We start from the raw sequence: 20,199 nt of genomic DNA, 5'->3' as shown, positions 1-20,199 counted from the left end.
TTGATGCAAAGTACTGCTTTACTCCTCTTCCTTTTCCTGCATTTTGTACTTCTGATGTAATGACATTTAGCTACAGTTGGAGATATTTTATCTACATTAGTCTCAATAAAATGAATGTTCACCTTTGTCTCACTGAATAAACAATAACTGAGGAGAAAGCAACAGCTGGGCTCCTAAAACAAACCATATTATCCACTTGAGGACCTAGGGCTTTCTACCCCTTAAGGACCGGCCACTTTTTTTCCATTCAGACCACTGCAGCTTTCACGGTTTATTGCTTGCTCATACAACCTACCACCTAAATGAATTTTGGCTCCTTTTCTTGTCACTAATAAAGCTTTCTTTTGGTGCTATTTGATTGCTCCTGCGATTTTTACTTTTTATTATATTCATCAAAAAAGACATGAATTTTGGCAAAAAAATGATTTTTTTAACTTTCTGTGCTGACATTTTTCAAATAAAGTAAAATTTCTGTATACATGCAGCGCGAAAAATGTGGACAAACATGTTTTGGATAAAAAAAAAACCCATTCAGTGTATATTTATTGGTTTGGGTAAAAGTTATAGCGTTTACAAACTATGGTGCAAAAAGTGAATTTTCCCATTTTCAAGCATCTATGACTTTTCTGACCCCCTGTCATGTTTCATGAGGGGCTAGAATTCCAGGATAGTATAAATACCCCCCAAATGACCCCATTTTGGAAAGAAGACATCCCAAAGTATTCACGGAGAGGCATAATGAGTTCATAGAAGATATTATTTTTTGTCACAAGTAAGCGGAAAATGACACTTTGTGACAAAAAAATAAATAAAAAGTTTCCATTTCTTCTAACTTGCGACAAAAAAAAATGAAATCTGCCACGGACTCACCATGCCCCTCTCTGAATACCTTGAAGGGTCTACTTTCCAAAATGGGTCATTTGTGGGGTGTGTTTACTGTCCTGACATTTTGGGGGGTGCTAAATTGTAAGCACCCCTGTAAAGCCTAAAGGTGCTCATTGGACTTTGGACCCCTTAGCGCAGTTAGGCTGCAAAAAAGTGCCACACATGTGGTATTGCCATACTCAGGAGAAGTAGTATAATGTGTTTTGGGGTGTATTTTTACACATACCCATGCTGGGTGGGAGAAATACCTCTGTAAATGGAAAATTGTGTGTAAAAAAAATCAAAAGATTGTCATTTACAGAGGTATTTCTCCCACCCAGCATGGGTATGTGTAAAAATACACCCCAAAACACATTATACTACTTCTCCCGAGTACGGCGATACCACGTGTGGCACTTTTTTGCACCCTAACTGCACTAAGGGGCCCAAAGTCTAATGAGTACCTTTAGGATTTCACAGGTCATTTTTGTTTCAAGACTACTCCTCACGGTTTAGGGCCCCTAAAATGCCAGGGCAGTATAGGAACCCCACTAATGACCCCATTTTAGAAAGAAGACACCCCAAGGTATTCCGTTAGGAGTATGGTGAGTTCATAGAAGTTTTTATTTTTTTGTCACAAGTTAGCGGAAATTGATTTTAATAGTTTTTTTTCACAAAGTGTCATTTTCCGCTAACTTGTGACAAAAAATTAAATCTTCTATGAACTCACCATACTCCGTACGGAATACCTTTGGGTGTCTTCTTTCTAGAATGGGGTCATTTGTGGGGTTCCTATACTGCCCTGGCATTTTAGGGGCCCTAAACCGTGAGGAGTAGTCTTGAAACCAAATGTCGCAAAATGACCTGTGAAATCCTAAAGGTACTCATTGGACTTTGGGCCCCTTAGCGTACTTAGGGTGTAAAAAAGTGCCACACATGTGGTACCACCGTACTCAGGAGAAGTAGTATAATGCGTTTTGGGGTGTATTTTTACACATAACCATGCTAAGTGGGAGAAATATCTCTGTAAATGACAATTGTTTGATTTTTGTACACACAATTGTCCATTTACATAGAAATTTCTCCCACCCAGCATGGGTATGTGTAAAAATACACCCCAAAACACATTATACTACTTTTCCTGAGTACGGCGGTACCACATGTGTGACACTTTTTTGCAGCCTAGGTGCGCTAAGGGGCCCAACGTCCTATTCACAGGTCATTTTGAGGCATTTGTTTTCTAGACTACTCCTCGCGGTTTAGGGCCCATAAAATGCCAGGGCAGTATAGGAACCCCACAAGTGACCCCATTTTAGAAAGAAGACACCCCAAGGTATTCCGTTAGGTGTATGGCGAGTTCATAGAAGATTTTATTTTTTGTCACAAGTTAGTGAAAAATGACACTTTGTGAAAAAAAACCAATAAAAATCAATTTCTGCTAACTTTTGACAAAAAATAAAATCTTCTATGAACTCGTCATACACCTAACAGAATACCTTGGGGTGTCTTTTTTTCTAAAATGGGGTCACTTGTGGGGTTCCTATACCGCCCTGGCATTTTACGGGCCCAAAACCGTGAGTAGTCTGGAAACCAAATGTCTCAAAATGACTGTTCAGGGGTATAAGCATCTGCAAATTTTGATGACAGGTGGTCTATGAGGGGGCGAATTTTGTGGAACCGGTCATAAGCAGGGTGGCCTTTTAGATGACAGGTTGTATTGGGCCTGATCTGATGGATAGGAGTGCTAGGGGGGGGGGGGGGGGTGACAGGAGGTGATTGATGGGTGTCTCAGGGGGTGGTTAGAGGGGAAAATAGATGCAATCAATGCACTGGGGAGGTGATCGGAAGGGGGTCTGAGGGGGATCTGAGGGTTTGGCCGAGTGATCAGGAGCCCACACGGGGCAAATTAGGGCCTGATCTGATGGGTAGGTGTGCTAGGGGGTGACAGGAGGTGATTGATGGGTGTCTCAAGGTGTGATTAGAGGGGGGAATAGATGCAAGCAATGCACTGGTGAGGTGATCAGGGCTGGGGTCTGAGGGCATTCTGAGGGTGTGGGCGGGTGATTGAGTGCCCTAGGGGCAGATAGGGGTCTAGTCTGATAGGTAGCAGTGACAGGGGGTGATTGATGGGTAATTAGTGGGTGTTTAGGGTAGAGAATAGATGGAAACACTGCGCTTGGTTGGTGATCTGATGTCGGATCTGCGGGCGATCTATTGGTGTGGGTGGGTGATCAGTTTGCCCGCAAGGGGCAGGTTAGGGGCTGATTGATGGGTGGCAGTGACAGGGGTTGATTGATGGGTGGCAGTGACAGGGGGTGATTGATGGGTGATTGACAGGTGATCAGTGGGTTATTACAGGGAAGGACAGATGTAAATAATGCCCTGGCGAATTGATAAGGGGGGGTCTGAGGGCAATCTGAGCGTGTAGGCGGGTGATTGGGTGCCCGCAAAGGGGCAGATTAGGGTCTGATCTGATGGGTAACAGTGACAGGTGGTGATAGGGGGTGATTGATGGGTGATTGATGGGTGATTGATGGGTAATTAGTGGGTGTTTAGAGGAGAGAATAGATGTAAACGCTGCGCTTGGGTGGTGATCTGATGTCGGATCTGCAGGCGATCTATTGGTGTGGGTGGGTGATCAGATTGCCCGCAAGGGGCAGGTTAGGGGCTGATTGTTGGGTGGCAGTGACAGGGGGTGATTGATGGGTGATAGGTGATTGGCAGGTGATTGACAGGTGATCAGTGGGTTATTACAGGGAAGGACAGATGTAACTAATGCACTGGCGAATTGATAAGGGGGGGGGGGGGGGGGGGGGTCTGAGGGCAATCTGAGCGTGTGGGCGGGTGATTGGGTGCCCGCAAGGGGCAGATTAGGGTCTGATCTGATAGGTAACAGTGAAAGGTGGTGATAGGGGGTGGTTGATGGGTGATTGATGGGTAATTAGTGGGTGTTTAGAGAAGATAACAGATGTTAACAATACATTTGGGAGGTAATCTGACGGCGGGTTTGCGGGCGATCTAATGGTGTGGGTGGGTGATCAGATTGCCCGCAAGGGGCAGGTTAGGGGCTGATTGATGGGTGGCAGTGACAGGGGGTGACAGGGGGTGATTGATGGGTGATAGGTGATTGGCAGTTGATTGACAGGTGATCAGTGGGTTATTACAGGGAAGAACAGAGGTAATTAATGCACTGGTGAATTGATAAGGGGGGGTCAGAGGGCAATCTGAGCGTGTGGGCGGGTGATTGGGTGCCCGCAAGGGGCAGATTAGGGTCTGATCTGATAGGTAAAAGTGACAGGTGGTGATAGGGGGTGATTGATGGGTGATTGATGGGTAATTAGTGAGTGTTTAGAGGAGAGAATAGATGTAAACAATGGATTTGGGAGGTGATCTGATGTCGGATCTGCAGGCGATCTATTGGTGTGTGGGGGGGGGGTGATCAGATTGCCCGCAAGGGGCAGGTTAGGGGCTGATTGATGGGTGGCAGTGACAGGGGGTGATTGACGGGTGATTGACAGGTGATCAGGGGGGATAGATGCATACAGTACAGGGGGGGGGGGGGGTCTGGGGAGAATCTGAGGGGTGGGGGGGTGATCAGGAGGGAGCAGGGGGCAGGGGGGGGGATAAAAAAAAATAGCATTGACAGATAGTGACAGGGAGTGATTGATGGGTGATTAGGGGGGTGATTGGGTGCAAACAGGGGTCTGGGGGGTGGGCAGGGGGGGGGGTCTGATGGGTGCTGTGGGCGATCTGGGGCGGGGAGGGAGAAATCAGTGTGCTTGGTGCAGACTAGGGTGGCTGCAGCCTGCCCTGGTGGTCCCTCGGACACTGGGACCACCAGGGCAGGAGGCAGCCTGTATAATACACTTTGTAAACATTACAAAGTGTATTATACACTTTGTATGCGGCGATCGTCGGGTTAACATCCCGCCGGCGCTTCCGTATGGCCGGCGGGATGTTGCGGCGGGTGAGCGCCGCCAGGCGGAGGATCGGGTCACGGATGACGCGATCGCTCCGCCCATGCCCCTACAAGGACCGCCGCCATTTGTCTATACGGCGGTCCTTGCGGGGTGCACTTCCCGGCCGCCAATTGTAAAAACGGCGGTCGGGAAGTGGTTATGGAATATGTTTTGCAGCCTCCAAAGCTGAGCCAAATCTGGTTTCTCCAGACACAAGCTGGTCGTCCAATTAACAAGGTCTTCATTACTCATTTATGGTACAGCGAGCAGTTTTAACAATGATATATGCGAGAATGGAGGCAGCTAAAATTCAAAACACTTATTTAACTTGTAGGGGATGTCACGAAAATGGAAGCATTGTGCCTCATGTAACTGCATTAAACCTACCAAACATATTTTAGAAAGGTTTATAGTACAACCCACCTGTTTAGCTACATGAATACTTATACGGGGTACAGGCCTAAAGTGAACCTGAGGTGAAAATAAACGGATGAGATAAATGTATCCTCCTACTCCTAAAATGACTAAGTATCCCAGGGTTTTCTTTCATATTTATACATTTACAAAGTAGGTTGAATGTTTTACGGTCTCTTATCAGTGTCAGCCTATAAAGTGTCCCAGACTTAGAAAAAGGTCAATAGTTCATGTATTTTATCTCTCCCTGCCCTCAGAAGTTGTATTCTGCCAGGTGATAGTAGCAAAAAAGTTTCTGCACGTGTTAGCCAAACAAATTATGTAGGTAGAAAAAAGTATTGTAAAAGTAATACCCTTTAAAGAGAACCCGAGGTGGGTTTGAAGAATATTATCTGCATACAGAGGATGGATCTGCCTATACAGCCCAGCCTCTGTTGCTATCCCAAACCCCCCTAAGGTCCCCCTGCACTCTGCAATTCCTCATAAATCACAGCCACGCTGCTGACAAACAGCTTGTCAGAGCTGGCTGTGTTTATCTCTATAGTGTCAGTCTGCTGCTCTCTTCGCCTCCTGCAGAACTCCAGTTCCCGCCTGCATCCCTTAACTCCCTGCTGATTGGAGGGAAGGGACGGGGGCAGGGACCGGAGCTATGCAGGAGGCGGGGGAGCAGCTGAGACTGACACTACAGATGTAAACACAGCCTCACAGCACGGCTGTGATTTATGAGGGATTGCAGAGTGCAGGGGGACCTTAGTGGGGTTTGGGATAGCAACAGAGGCTGGGCTGTATAGGCAGATCCAGCCTCTGTATGCAGATAACATTCTTTAAACACACCCCGGGTTCTCTTTAATGGCTAACTGATAAAGTTAAATGATTTCAATGTAAATGTTTTTTTCTACCAACAAGACAGAAGCTGTCACTTCCATGCCTAGAAATTAACTCTTTCAGGCAGCAAAATAAAGTAAAGCAAAGTAATACAGCCTGGCTATTAAAAGGTTTTGTACTGTGCATACACATGTTTACTGTATCTCATGTCGGGTACACTTTATTGTTAGCCTGATAAAAGCATACATCTTCAAAGAATAAGGCAGAACAAAAAGATATTTATTTCTGATCATCAGTGCAACAGTTTAAAATGTTAATTGGCACTATGAAGCTTTTCAGTCCAAAATCACTGAGTTCAGTAATGTGTAGCCTGTTGCCACTGGGCATTCAGTTCCCATTCATTCACTACTGAGATACAGGTGATTGGCTCTCTGTTATTCTGAATGAACAGCCCATTTCCCAATGCTAGTGCTGGTAGTAGGTAGCCTTTAAAGCAGAGTGCACACTAAGGGCTCATTTCCACTATCGCGAATCTGCATGCTTCCAACGCATGCGGATTCGCACATGTAATGCAAGTGAATGGGCCTGTTTCCACTGTAGCGTTGTTGAGGTGCGGTTTTTTCAGCGGTGAAAAAACGCACAAAAGAGGCGCATAATTCGCCTGCGAGTGGAATGCATGCGAATCGCATGCAATGTATATAATAGGGAAATCGCATGCGATTTTCCCATGCATTTTTGCCGCAAATTCGCATAGGTACCAATATAAATACACACAGGTAGTGACATGGTTAAAATCGCATATACCCTCACCTATGCGAATTCACGGCAAAAAACGTATGGGGAATCGCATCCGCATGCGATTTCATCAGCGGTGGAATCCAGGCGATATCGCACCGCAATAGTGGAAACGAGCCCTAAATGTAATCAACCTTTGGAGGAAAATAACCACTCGTAATACTACTATACAAATGTTAGGATTACTGCACTGCTAATCTTAAAATGATTACCATGCTTGCATTGTATGCATTAGGCCTCTTTCACAGTGGGACGTTAAAGTCGCACGTTATAAACAATTATAACGCAGACTAACGCACAGCAATACAAAGTCTGTGCAACATTCACAGTGCACACTTTGTGTTGTGTGTAACGTGTAGCAATATTTAGAAAGTGCTGCATGCTGCGCGTTTAGCAACACATTTGCTGTGTTATGTGTGTTGCACATGCTCAGTAAGATTTAAAGAAAAAATAATGTAACGCATGCGCCGTTTTCGTTCCATCAGTATGCGACGAAAACGGCGCACCAAGAGACACATAACGCAGTGCAAAATAACGGCTAGTTTCATAACCTACATGCGCTGCATTAGGAGCACGTTGTGCGACTAACGTTGCATCAAACGCAACGTCCCACTGTGAAAGAGGCCTTAAAGCAACTGGACCACAGACTGTGTTGGCAGTGGCCAGTGGTGCTCTCAGGAAAGTCACAATTAGCAAATCTACCACTGGAAACTCTGGAGGAGGAAGGGGTGAGTTCTTCACCTTAGAAGATTGCATCTGATTTAACAGGCTGTTACAAAAATAATGCGATGACACATGCACACATATCTCACCACTTGCAGCTGCTAATGAATTAAAAAAAAGGTGAAGAGAAAAAAAAATATGAAATTTACATTTAGTGTCAACATTTTTTTTTTTGGGGGTGCCAACATTATTGAGTGTCTTTCTGAGTCATCAATTTCTAAATTCATCAAATCAAGATTCCCTCTATGTCTCAGATGTTACCTAGTCAGAATCTCCAGACTTCTGATGGTGGTAATAAATGGTTGCTACATTTAAAACAGATGTTTAGTTGCTACACTGTAACGCCAAATACGTGGAAGGAGTGACTTGTTCCTCATTAGCCAGAGCCCAGAAACTCTAACAACAAAGCACAATATCCTAATCTCAAATTAGTGTTTATCTCTCCACAATTAGTGTAATTTCGGGCTTGTTCACGATGTCCATTCAGATGAATGGATAACCGTTGGTACGATCACTTACCAGTGTTTACTGTCATTTGCGCAAATGCCGCGTTTTGATCCCATCTTTCGCTACTGTCTGCCCAGCACTTAGTCGATCCTGGAAGCGACATGTTGTTTCCAGGATAGTTTAACACCATGCATCCGTGTCCCCCTGTGGGGATGAAATATGCAGTTTGCCAGAAGTCACCGCCGAAAGCCGGCAAATGCTTTCCTGCAAGCTTGCAGAAAAGCACTTGCAACAAGACACTGGGCTGCTGCGGGTGGCTGGTTGAAATGTCGATCTGAACCAGCCCTTAAATAAAGCCTCATCCAAGGTGTGTTAATGTGTCCCCCAAGCTCGCTTAAAGATCTGGTATGCCAGCTCTTTACATAGCAGGAACGCTCAAGCTCATTATTCCCCTCGTTACCCTGCCAGAAAGCTGATACATTATGATTGAGGCTGGGTGCACACATAGCAGAAACACAAGCATTGCGGAAACCGCTGCGTTTTTAATGCTAATGGAAGTCTATGGGCCCCAGGAGAAGACGCATATTAAAAAAACTGCTTTCAAACCTGCGTATTAATAGACGCATCAAAAACGCACATAATGAAAGTCAATGGGAACGCAATGTATTGCATTTTTCCCCAAAATAATTTTTTTTATGCTGCATTTCCGCTTCCTGTTGTCTTCCTACTGATTTGCATAAATGGAAATATAAAAACACATGACAAACGCATACAAAACGCATATGTATTTTATATATGCGAACCACAAATGCATTAAAATGCACGCAAAATGCAGTAAAAACGCATCACAAACGCACCAAAAACGCACACAATATTAGTATAAACCTGACGTAAAACGCAGCTTTTCACGTTATGTTATGTGTGCACCCAGCCATAGACAATATAAAAAAACAAAAAAAGGTTTTTAAATCTTTCATGTTACATAAAAAAAAAAAAAGAACAAAAATATCTATTTTTTTTATAAATTAAAGAACACATTCGGTTTCTAAAATGTGCAGCACTGCGAAAAACACAAACAAAAAAACAACATTCTAGTAATATATAAAAACTGCAGAATACAAAATACAGTGAAGCCAAAAATTATTTTGATATTTTTACTTTGGACAGGTTTGGACATGGAAATGCTTTCATGTTGCTTTTCAGGTCCCTGCGCTTTCCCCTGTAGACAAACGCAATGCCAGTATCTTGAAGGTTAACGCTTAAAGGCTTATGAATGACGGCATCAATCTAAGTCCTTCCTATGTCCTCAGCTGCCCTCTATGGCAAGACAGTAGTTGCGTTATATGAACTGTGAGAGGACCGGACCACAAATGACGGACGGGTTTTAATGTATTGCTCTTTCTGAAAACGCTGAAAGGATATTGAAGAAAGCATCAATGCAAAACCATGATGGGATTGCTGCCAATGTGGATAGACGACCAATTACTCATGCTCCGTAGCTAAACACAATTGGTCTATATCTGTCAAACATAAATGATTACCAAGTAACAGTAGCCCCAGCTGGGACACTGAACTCTAACAAATGTAAGGTTGCAGCAGTTAGAATGCTTGAGATGGAGGATTTCCAATTTACACACAAGCCTGTTCATTAGCTGTGCTGTCCCCTTCTACAATAATTTCTAAACCTTCAGAGACCCCCCCGCTTATTTTTTAAAGCAGTGCAAGAAACAGATCAGGGCAGGCTTCAGACTTGCATTACTTCATTCCTCCCAAGTTAAAAATCACTTTGTGATTCTTGGTCTAAAGATCCTCTTTCAAGAACCTCAGTAGGAAATACAGTACCTGAAAATTATTTTTTGTAAAATGTATTTATTGACTTGTATACTTTGTGAAACTCTGTGTGATTAAAGGAACTCAATCAAACCAAGGGGTTGATTCACTAAACAGTGCTATTGAATAGCGCTATATCGCTACATGAATTATGCACGTCATTGTGCGTGTAAAACCTTACATGCGGTAAAACAGATAGCGCACATTAATTTGAGTGCATAGAAGTTTACGCGTGTAATGTTAACAGTCAGCTGTTTGCCTATATAAGCTTTGCACAGCACTTGCTTTAGAATAGTTTGAGACTGGGCAGAGTGTTATTTGTTTGCATGTGTCCTTTACAATTTTATGCTGTTTTTGGCCTATGTGTAGTTTTTCATTTTTCTAAAGTAGTAATTAAATTGCGTTGGTCATATGTACAATGCCAAGCAACCATAACTTTTATTACTTGTATATTGTAACATGTGGATACTGTGTAGTGTTGTGTGTGTACTGTGAAACTGCAGCACACTGCTGGGGACACTGAAGCTGGGACACAGTGTGTGCTGGAGTTGACATAGAGGTAAAGGGGACAATTGGCCCAGGGTCCCTGAGCTCTGCAGGGGCACCTGCACTTCTGGACCCCAAGTTGCCTCTCCCTCCTCCTGCACCCCAGGTTCTCCCCATAGGGAACATGTATTTACATGTAAGGTAGTAGAGGAAAAAACACAGAGAGATCCGGGAGCCCAATCTGGTGCAATAACGTTAGTATATCGGGGTAAAGTTATAGATCTTAAGATGATATACTCACAAAGGTGGGTTGCAAAGGAGGCAACCATTCATAGTCGCAAGTGGGGTAATAGCCGCCCCATATATATGTGTGTACACGGGGCCAGTGATATATGCACTTATATACCACTCCACCGCTATGGAACATCTGCAGGTTTCAGGTGGGATATATATATAGCAGTGCATGCTGGGGTTATTTTATCTATGAACTTTAACGTATCCTTATAGGTACATTCTTATAAATGTTTTCACTCATGAGATTGATGTTGTTTTTAAATGTTGCTCTTATTTTCTATTATGTTGTATAGACTACATTGTTTTTATGCTTGTATCTGAGTGCTGCCATTTGTCTCTAAAGGCACTTGTATTGACCTGAGGAAGCGGCTGTAGCTGTGAAACGCGTTGTCTAAAGTGCTCCAATTAAACTGATCTGTCTAATTTGAATTTCAACCTATTTTTTATCCCTAACGGGACACCCATAAGGTAGGACTACTTTATATTACTCATATTGTTGGATCTACCTTATAGAGGATTAATACAAGCTCATTAACATTGTACATTAGATACTTTTCACCCCGGGCGCCTCCTACTTGCTTTCAAGATGTATTTACATGGTGTTCTTGGCCCCAATGCTTGAATGTGCTTGATCACATAAATTAGTATGACATTAAAAAAGTATGAATAGTCCTGGACAAAGGTTAATTTTTTTAAAATATTTTTAGTTTAAATTTTCCTTCAGTGAGGGAATAGTTTGAGGTATGGGTGGATGAGTGCATGTTAGGTAATGCTTGCTAACTTTGCTATGTTTTTAAGCATACACTATTGAACTACACACTATTTAAATGAATAGCACAATGTTGTATGCACGTAATTCTTTACCGGTGCAAAATATTACGCGCATTGAAAACAACACCACTCTTGATTATTTCCCTACCAACCCCTATCTAATGAATGTGCTCTACCGTACTTGCTGATAGCGATTGTGGCGTTATGCTGATAGTACACACAGCGTTACGCCATACGCGCGTTATGAAATTGCACTGTTTAGTGAATCATCCCCCAAGTGTTCTAAAATGACCATGTACAAATAATGTCTAAGTAGCTGTGTAAACATTTTCCTGCTTTTCATGTTAAATATCCGAGGCAAAAGCGTTAATTTATTGTGTGTAGAATTTAGCTCTATTGGGACAAATCATTCTCAAATAGGGGGGGTGTCTACTTCAATGCACAGCCAGCGGTTTGTTTTTTTTGTTGTTTTTTAGCATATCGGACTACAAAATATTTTTCTCTGTAAAGCAAAAAAAAAAAAAAAGAAAAGAAAGTATGAAAAGCTGCGGTGTCACAGACAATTACTTATTATAAGTTAAATTTCCTCTGCTCTCTTCAGACACTTCAGAGACACAGGACTTTCTCTCACACACACAGGGTTAACAGATGCACTGTGAGGGAATTCCCCCTCCTCTCATGGCTTACTCTGCCGTCAGATTAGAGCAGATTGCGGTCAGTTTAGAGTGAAAGGAATTTAATACAGTAAACAAAAGAGATACGCAAGTGAATTGAATACATCATTATTTACCAGCACTTAAGGAACTCTCTAAATTCCAGGCTAAAAAAAACATGTTAATCGATAGTGTTCTTTTAATACTAAAAATCAGGAAATGTCTAAATCAGTTTTTACATTCTTCGTTAAATTAGGTGTGTCAAAACCTGGCCAATCCAATGTGAGCATACATAGGAAAAATACATCAGGGGCTGCCTGCAGGGAAACCATCAAGTCAAAATAATCAGTATTTCTAAAGGTAAACAATACTTTGCAAAAGTTTTAGGCACTGCTGAAAAATAAAACGCTTTAACCACTTGAGGACCTAGGGCTTTCTACCCCTTAAGGACCGGCCACTTTTTTTCCATTCAGACCACTGCAGCTTTCACGGTTTATTGCTCGCTCATACAACCTACCACCTAAATGAATTTTGGCTCCTTTTCTTGTCACTAATAAAGCTTTCTTTTGGTGCTATTTGATTGCTCCTGCGATTTTTACTTTTTATTATATTCATCAAAAAAGACATGAATTTTGGCAAAAAAATGATTTTTTTAACTTTCTGTGCTGACATTTTTCAAATAAAGAAAAATTTCTGTATACATGCAGCGCGAAAAATGTGGACAAACATGTTTTTGATTAAAAAAAACCCATTCAGTGTATATTTATTGGTTTGGGTAAAAGTTATAGCGTTTACAAACTATGGTGCAAAAAGTGAATTTTCCCATTTTCAAGCATCTCTGACTTTTCTGACCCCCTGTCATGTTTCATGAGGGGCTAGAATTCCAGGATAGTATAAATACCCCCCAAATGACCCCATTTTGGAAAGAAGACATCCCAAAGTATTCACTGAGAGGCATAGTGAGTTCATAGAAGATATTATTTTTTGTCACAAGTAAGCGGAAAATGACACTTTGTGAGAAAAAAAAAAAAAAAAAGTTTCCATTTCTTCTAACTTGCGACCAAAAAAAATGAAATCTGCCACGGACTCACCATGTCCCTCTCTGAATACCTTGAAGGGTCTACTTTCCAAAATAGGGTCATTTGTGGGGTGTGTTTACTGTCCTGACATTTTGGGGGGTGCTAAATTGTAAGCACCCCTGTAAAGCCTAAAGGTGCTCATTGGACTTTGGACCCCTTAGCGCAGTTAGGCTGCAAAAAAGTGCCACACATGTGGTATTGCCGTACTCAGGAGAAGTAGTATAATGTGTTTTGGGGTGTATTTTTACACATACCCATGCTGGGTGGGAGAAATATCTCTGTAAATGACAATTTGTTAATTTTTTTTTTTACACACAATTGTCCATTTACAGAGATCTTTCTCCCACTCAGCATGGGTATGTGTAAAAATACACCACAAAACACATTATACTACTTCTCCTGAGTACAGCGATACCACGTGTGGCACTTTTTTGCACCCTAACTGCGCTAAAGGGCCCAAAGTCCAATGAGTACCTTTAGGATTTCACAGGTCATTTTGAGAAATTTCGTTTCAAGACTACTCCTCACGGTTTAGGGCCCCTAAAATGCCAGGGCAGTATAGGAACCCCACAAATGACCCCATTTTAGAAAGAAGACACCCCAAGGTATTCCGTTAGGAGTATGGTGAGTTCATAGAAGATTTTATTTTTTGTCAAAAGTTAGCGGAAAATGACACTTTGTGAAAAAACACAATTAAAATCAATTTCCGGTAACTTTTGACAAAAAATAAAATCTTCTATGAACTCACCATACTCCTAACGGAATACCTTGGGGTGTCTTCTTTCTAAAATGGGGTCATTTGTGGGGTTCCTATACTGCCCTGGCATTTTAGGGGCCCTAAACCGTGAGGAGTAGTCTTGAAACGAAATTTCTCAAAATGACCTGTGAAATCCTAAAGGTACTCATTGGACTTTGGGCCCTTTAGCGCAGTTAGGGTGCAAAAAAGTGCCACACATGTGGTATCGCCATACTCAGGAGTAGTACAATGTGTTTTGGGGTGTATTTTTACACATACCCATGCTGGGTGGGAGAAATACCTCTGTAAATGGACAATTGTGTGTAAAAAAATCAAAAGATTGTCATTTACAGAGGTATTTCTCCCACCCAGCATGGGTATGTGTAAAAATACACCCCAAAACACATTATACTACTTCTCTCGAGTACGGCGATACCACATGTGTGGCACTTTTTTGCACCCTAACTGCACTAAGGGGCCAAAGTCCAATGAGTACCTTTAGGATTTCACAGGTCATTTTTGTTTCAAGACTACTCCTCACGGTTTAGGGCCCCTAAAATGCCAGGGCAGTATAGGAACCCCACTAATGACCCCATTTTAGAAAGAAGACACCCCAAGGTATTCCGTTAGGAGTATGGTGAGTTCATAGAAGTTTTTATTTTTTTTGTCACAAGTTAGCGGAAATTGATTTTAATTGTTTTTTTTTCACAAAGTGTCATTTTCCGCTAACTTGTGACAAAAAATAAAATCTTCTATGAACTCACCATACTCCGTACGGAATACCTTTGGGTGTCTTCTTTCTAGAATGGGGTCATTTGTGGGGTTCCTATACTGCCCTGGCATTTTAGGGGCCCTAAACCGTGAGGAGTAGTCTTGAAACCAAATGTCGCAAAATGACCTGTGAAATCCTAAAGGTACTCATTGGACTTTGGGCCCCTTAGCGTACTTAGGGTGTAAAAAAGTGCCACACATGTGGTACCGCCGTACTTAGGAGAAGTAGTATAATGCGTTTTGGGGTGTATTTTTACACATACCCATGCTAAGTGGGAGAAATATCTCTGTAAATGACAATTGTTTGATTTTTTTACACACAATTGTCCATTTACATAGAAATTTCTCCCACCCAGCATGGGTATGTGTAAAAATACACCCCAAAACACATTATACTACTTTTCCTGAGTACGGCGGTACCACATGTGTCACACTTTTTTGCAGCCTAGGTGCGCTAAGGGGCCCAACGTCCTATTCACAGGTCATTTTGAAGCATTTGTTTTCTAGACTACTCCTCGCGGTTTAGGGCCCCTAAAATGCCAGGGCAGTATAGGAACCCCACAAGTGACCCCATTTTAGAAAGACACCCCAAGGTATTCCGTTAGGTGTATGGCGAGTTCATAGAAGATTTTATTTTTTGTCACAAGTTAGTGAAAAATGACACTTTGTGAAAAAAAACCAATAAAAATTAATTTCCGCTAACTTTTGTCAAAAAATAAAATCTTCTATGAACTCGTCATACACCTAACAGAATACCTTAGGGTGTCTTTTTTTCTAAAATGGGGTCACTTGTGGGGTTCCTATACCGCCCTGGCATTTTACAGGCCCAAAACCGTGAGTAGTCTGGAAACCAAATGTCTCAAAATGACTGTTCAGGGGTATAAGCATCTGCAAATTTTGATGACAGGTGGTCTATGAGGGGGCGAATTTTGTGGAACCGGTCATAAGCAGGGTGGCCTTTTAGATGACAGGTTGTATTGGGCCTGATCTGATGGATAGGAGTGCTAGGGGGGTGACAGGAGGTGATTGATGGGTGTCTCAGGGGGTGGTTAGAGGGGAAAATAGATGCAATCAATGCACTGGGGAGGTGATCGGAAGGGGGTCTGAGGGGGATCTGAGGGTTTGGCCGAGTGATCAGGAGCCCACACGGGGCAAATCAGGGCCTGATCTGATGGGTAGGTGTGCTAGGGGGTGACAGGAGGTGATTGATGGGTGTCTCAAGGTGTGATTAGAGGGGGGAATAGATGCAAGCAATGCACTGGCAAGGTGATCAGGGCTGGGGTCTGAGGGCATTCTGAGGGTGTGGGCGGGTGATTGAGTGCCCTAGGGGCAGATAGGGGTCTAATCTGATAGGTAGCAGTGACAGGGGGTGATTGATGGGTAATTAGTGGGTGTTTAGGGTAGAGAATAGATGGAAACACTGCGCTTGGGTGGTGATCTGATGTCGGATCTGCGGGCGATCTATTGGTGTGGGTGGGTGATCAGTTTGCCCACAAGGGGCAGATTAGGGGCTGATTGATGGGTGGCAGTGACAGGGGGTGATTGATGGGTGGCAGTGACAGGGGGTGATTGATGGGTGATTGATAGGTGATTGACAGGTAATCAGTGGGTTATTACAGGGGAGAACAGATGTAAATATTGCACTGGCGAATTGATAAGGGGGGGGGGGGGGGGTCTGAGGGCAATCTGAGCGTGTAGGCGGGCGATTGGGTGCCCGCAAGGGGCAGATTAGGGTCTGATCTGATGGGTAACAGTGACAGGTGGTGATAGGGGGTGATTGATGGGTGATTGATGGGTAATTAGTGGGTGTTTAGAGGAGAGAATAGATGGAAACACTGCGCTTGGGTGGTGATCTGATGTCGGATCTGCGGGCGATCTATTGGTGTGGGTGGGTGATCAGTTTGCCCGCAAGGGGCAGGTTAGGGGCTGATTGTTGGGTGGCAGTGACAGGGGGTGATTTATGGGTGATAGGTGATTGGCAGGTGATTGACAGGTGATCAGTGGGTTATTACAGGGAAGAACAGATGTAATTAATGCACTGGTGAATTGATAAGGGGGGGTCTGAGGGCAATCTGAGCGTGTGGGCGGGTGATTAGGTGCCCGCAAGGGGCAGATTAGGGTCTGATCTGATAGGTAACAGTGACAGGTGGTGATAGGGGGTGATTGATGGGTGATTGATGGGTAATTAGTGGGTGTTTAGAGAAGATAACAGATGTAAACGATACATTTGGGAGGTAATCTGACGGCGGGTTTGCGGGCGATCTAATGGTGTGGGTGGGTGATCAGATTGCCCGCAAGGGGCAGGTTAGGGGCTGATTGATGGGTGGCAGTGACAGGGGGTGATTGATGGGTGATAGGTGATTGGCAGGTGATCAGTGGGTTATTACAGGGAAGAACAGATGTAATTAATGCACTGGTGAATTGATAAGGGGGGGTCTGAGGGCAATCTGAGCATGTGGGCGGGTGATTGGGTGCCCGCAAGGGGCAGATTAGGGTCTGATCTGATAGGAAAAAGTGACAGGTGGTGATAGGGGGTGATTGATGGGTGATTGATGGGTAATTAGTGGGTGTTTAGAGAAGATAACAGATGTAAACGATACATTTGGGAGGTAATCTGACGGCGGGTTTGCGGGCGATCTAATGGTGTGGGTGGGTGATCAGATTGCCCGCAAGGGGCAGGTTAGGGGCTGATTGATGGGTGGCAGTGACAGGGGGTGATTGATGGGTGATAGGTGATTGGCAGGTGATCAGTGGGTTATTACAGGGAAGAACAGATGTAATTAATGCACTGGTGAATTGATAAGGGGGGGTCTGAGGGCAATCTGAGCGTGTGGGCGGGTGATTAGGTGCCCGCAAGGGGCAGATTAGGGTCTGATCTGATAGGTAACAGTGACAGGTGGTGATAGGGGGTGATTGATGGGTGATTGATGGGTAATTAGTGGGTGTTTAGAGAAGATAACAGATGTAAACGATACATTTGGGAGGTAATCTGACGGCGGGTTTGCGGGCGATCTAATGGTGTGGGTGGGTGATCAGATTGCCCGCAAGGGGCAGGTTAGGGGCTGATTGATGGGTGGCAGTGACAGGGGGTGATTGATGGGTGATAGGTGATTGGCAGGTGATCAGTGGGTTATTACAGGGAAGAACAGATGTAATTAATGCACTGGTGAATTGATAAGGGGGGGTCTGAGGGCAATCTGAGCATGTGGGCGGGTGATTGGGTGCCCGCAAGGGGCAGATTAGGGTCTGATCTGATAGGAAAAAGTGACAGGTGGTGATAGGGGGTGATTGATGGGTGATTGATGGGTAATTAGTGGGTGTTTAGAGGAGAGAATAGATGTAAACAATGGATTTGGGAGGTGATCTGATGTCGGATCTGCGGGCGATCTATTGGTGTGGGGGGGGGGGTGATCAGATTGCCCGCAAGGGGCAGGTTAGGGGCTGATTGAAGGGTGGCAGTGACAGGGGGTGATTGACAGGTGATCAGGGGGATAGATGCATACAGTAAACAGGGGGGGTGGTCTGGGGGGGGGGGGTCTGGGGAGAATCTGAGGGGTGGGGGGTGATCAGGAGGGGGCAGGGAGCAGGGGGGGGGATAAAAAAAAATAGCTTTGACAGATAGTGACAGGGAGTGATTGATGGGTGATTAGGGGGGTGATTGGGTGCAAACAGGGGTCTGGGGGGTGGGCAGGGGGGGGGTCTGATGGGTGCTGTGGGCGATCTGGGGCAGAGGGGGGAGAAATCAGTGTGCTTGGGTGCAGACTAGGGTGGCTGCAGCCTGCCCTGGTGGTCCCTCGGACACTGGGACCACCAGGGCAGGAGGCAGCCTGTATAATACACTTTGTAAACATTACAAAGTGTATTATACACTTTGTATGCGTCGATCGCGGGGTTAACATCCCGCCGGCGCTTCCGTATAGCCGGCGGGATGTTGCGGCGGGCGAGCGGTGACAGTAGCCGGCGGAGGATCGCGTCACGGATGACGCGATCGCTCCGCCCATGCCCTTAGAAGGACCGCCGCCTCTGTGGGTGAGCCGGTCCTTCAGGGATCCACTTCCCGGCCGCCCCTGTGCGTTAGGCGGTTGGGAAGTGGTTAAAGTAACAATGGTTTCAAAAGTAATGCAATTAGTAATTTCTCTTTTAATCAATTATCAACCTACAAAATTACATAAACAGAATGGAAAACAAAATCATCTCTAGGTTTGGTGTGAACACAGTTTGCCATTAACCTTCTGCTGACCACCTAACGCAGGACGGCGCTGGCAGAGACTATGCTGTTCCTTTGTGACGCATATATGCATCATCTCGCAGGAACGAGATTTGACAGGAGCTCGCACTGTACACAGCGGGCCAAAGCGATTAGCTTACCAGCTCCTGACCAGCGCTAGGAGGCTGTTTTTTGTAATTTATATATAAATGTATATATAGCACTGACATCTTACACAGCACTGTGCAGAGTATAGTCTTGTCACTTAACTGTCCCTCGGAGGGGCTCACAATCTAACCCCTACCATAGGCAAATGTTTATGTATGTATAGTGTAGTGTATGTATCACAGTGTAGGGCCAATTTAGGAGGGGGGGGGGGGGGGATTTTTGCAGCAATCAAATACCATGAAAAGAAAGCTCTATGTGTGAGAAGAAAAGGAGGTAAAAATTATTTTGGGTGCTAAGTTGTATGACTGTGCAATACACAAAAGTTGTGAAGTGCTGAATTGTAAAAAAAATGGCCAGGTCACGGGGGCGGGGGGTGGGGTTATAAACCTCTGGGGCTCAAGTGGTTAAAGCACACCTAAAGTAAAAATAAATACTGTATCAGAGCTGGCCAAAGCTGCGTGTTCTTCAGTGCCCCCATAATCTTGGTGTCCACTCAGCTTAGGTGGTCTCCCCTCCATGTTTGTGCTTTCATTCTCATTTAAAGCTCTAAGGCAAGTCAGAACAAAAGCACATAATCTGTCTCCTCTGTGCACTCCCTTTGATCATGGCTGTGTACAACAGCTGTGGCCAGGAGCATCCTGGACTTGCATGGTTCAGTTACATTTGTATCCGAGCAGGTTTAGAAAATCCCGACCAAGGCTACAGCACGTAGCTAAGAGTGAGACACCTACGTGGACTGGGCATGCGTTCTTCAAGCAAAAACACGGGGGTAACAAAGGGGGAGGGGGCAAAGCCTGAAGGGAGGCCAGCTAAGCTTATGGGTCAGCAAGGTTATGTGGGCACTAAAGGTATGGCGAGCTATGATATTTTTAGTTCATTTTTAGTTCAGATTTACTTTAAAAGTGCACCAATTCTCCTGGGTACACTTGTGCATGCTTTTTTGGAACTTTTGGAACTCTGCAGGTAAGTTGTTCCAAACATCTAGGAAAGCCAAATACAGTTAATGAGTAGATTTAGACGGTCTATTTTCTAGACAGACTCAGTGATGTTGAGATCAGGGCTCTGATGGGTCTAGAACATCCCTTCTAGGCCTCCTTTTACTGAAGAGATAGCTCTTTATTACTTTGACAGTTTGCCTGCAGTTTCCTCTAAATGTGGATGCGAAAAAAACTGCTTC

At 44.2% G+C, this 20,199-nt stretch overlaps 1 protein-coding gene across 14 annotated transcripts in view; it reads right to left on the bottom strand.

The window, feature by feature from the left end:
- ARHGAP26 (Rho GTPase activating protein 26) overlaps nucleotides 1-20,199 on the bottom strand; it is a 1,021,369-nt gene that overhangs the window by 301,054 nt on the left and 700,116 nt on the right. The gene's annotated exons all lie outside the window — the stretch shown is intronic.

Source organism: Hyperolius riggenbachi, chromosome 3, assembly GCF_040937935.1.
Source record: "Hyperolius riggenbachi isolate aHypRig1 chromosome 3, aHypRig1.pri, whole genome shotgun sequence".
NCBI classification, from domain to species: Eukaryota; Metazoa; Chordata; class Amphibia; order Anura; family Hyperoliidae; genus Hyperolius; species Hyperolius riggenbachi.
The sequence above is the reverse complement of the archived record's forward strand: the minus strand, read 5'-3'. Positions and strand labels throughout refer to the sequence as shown.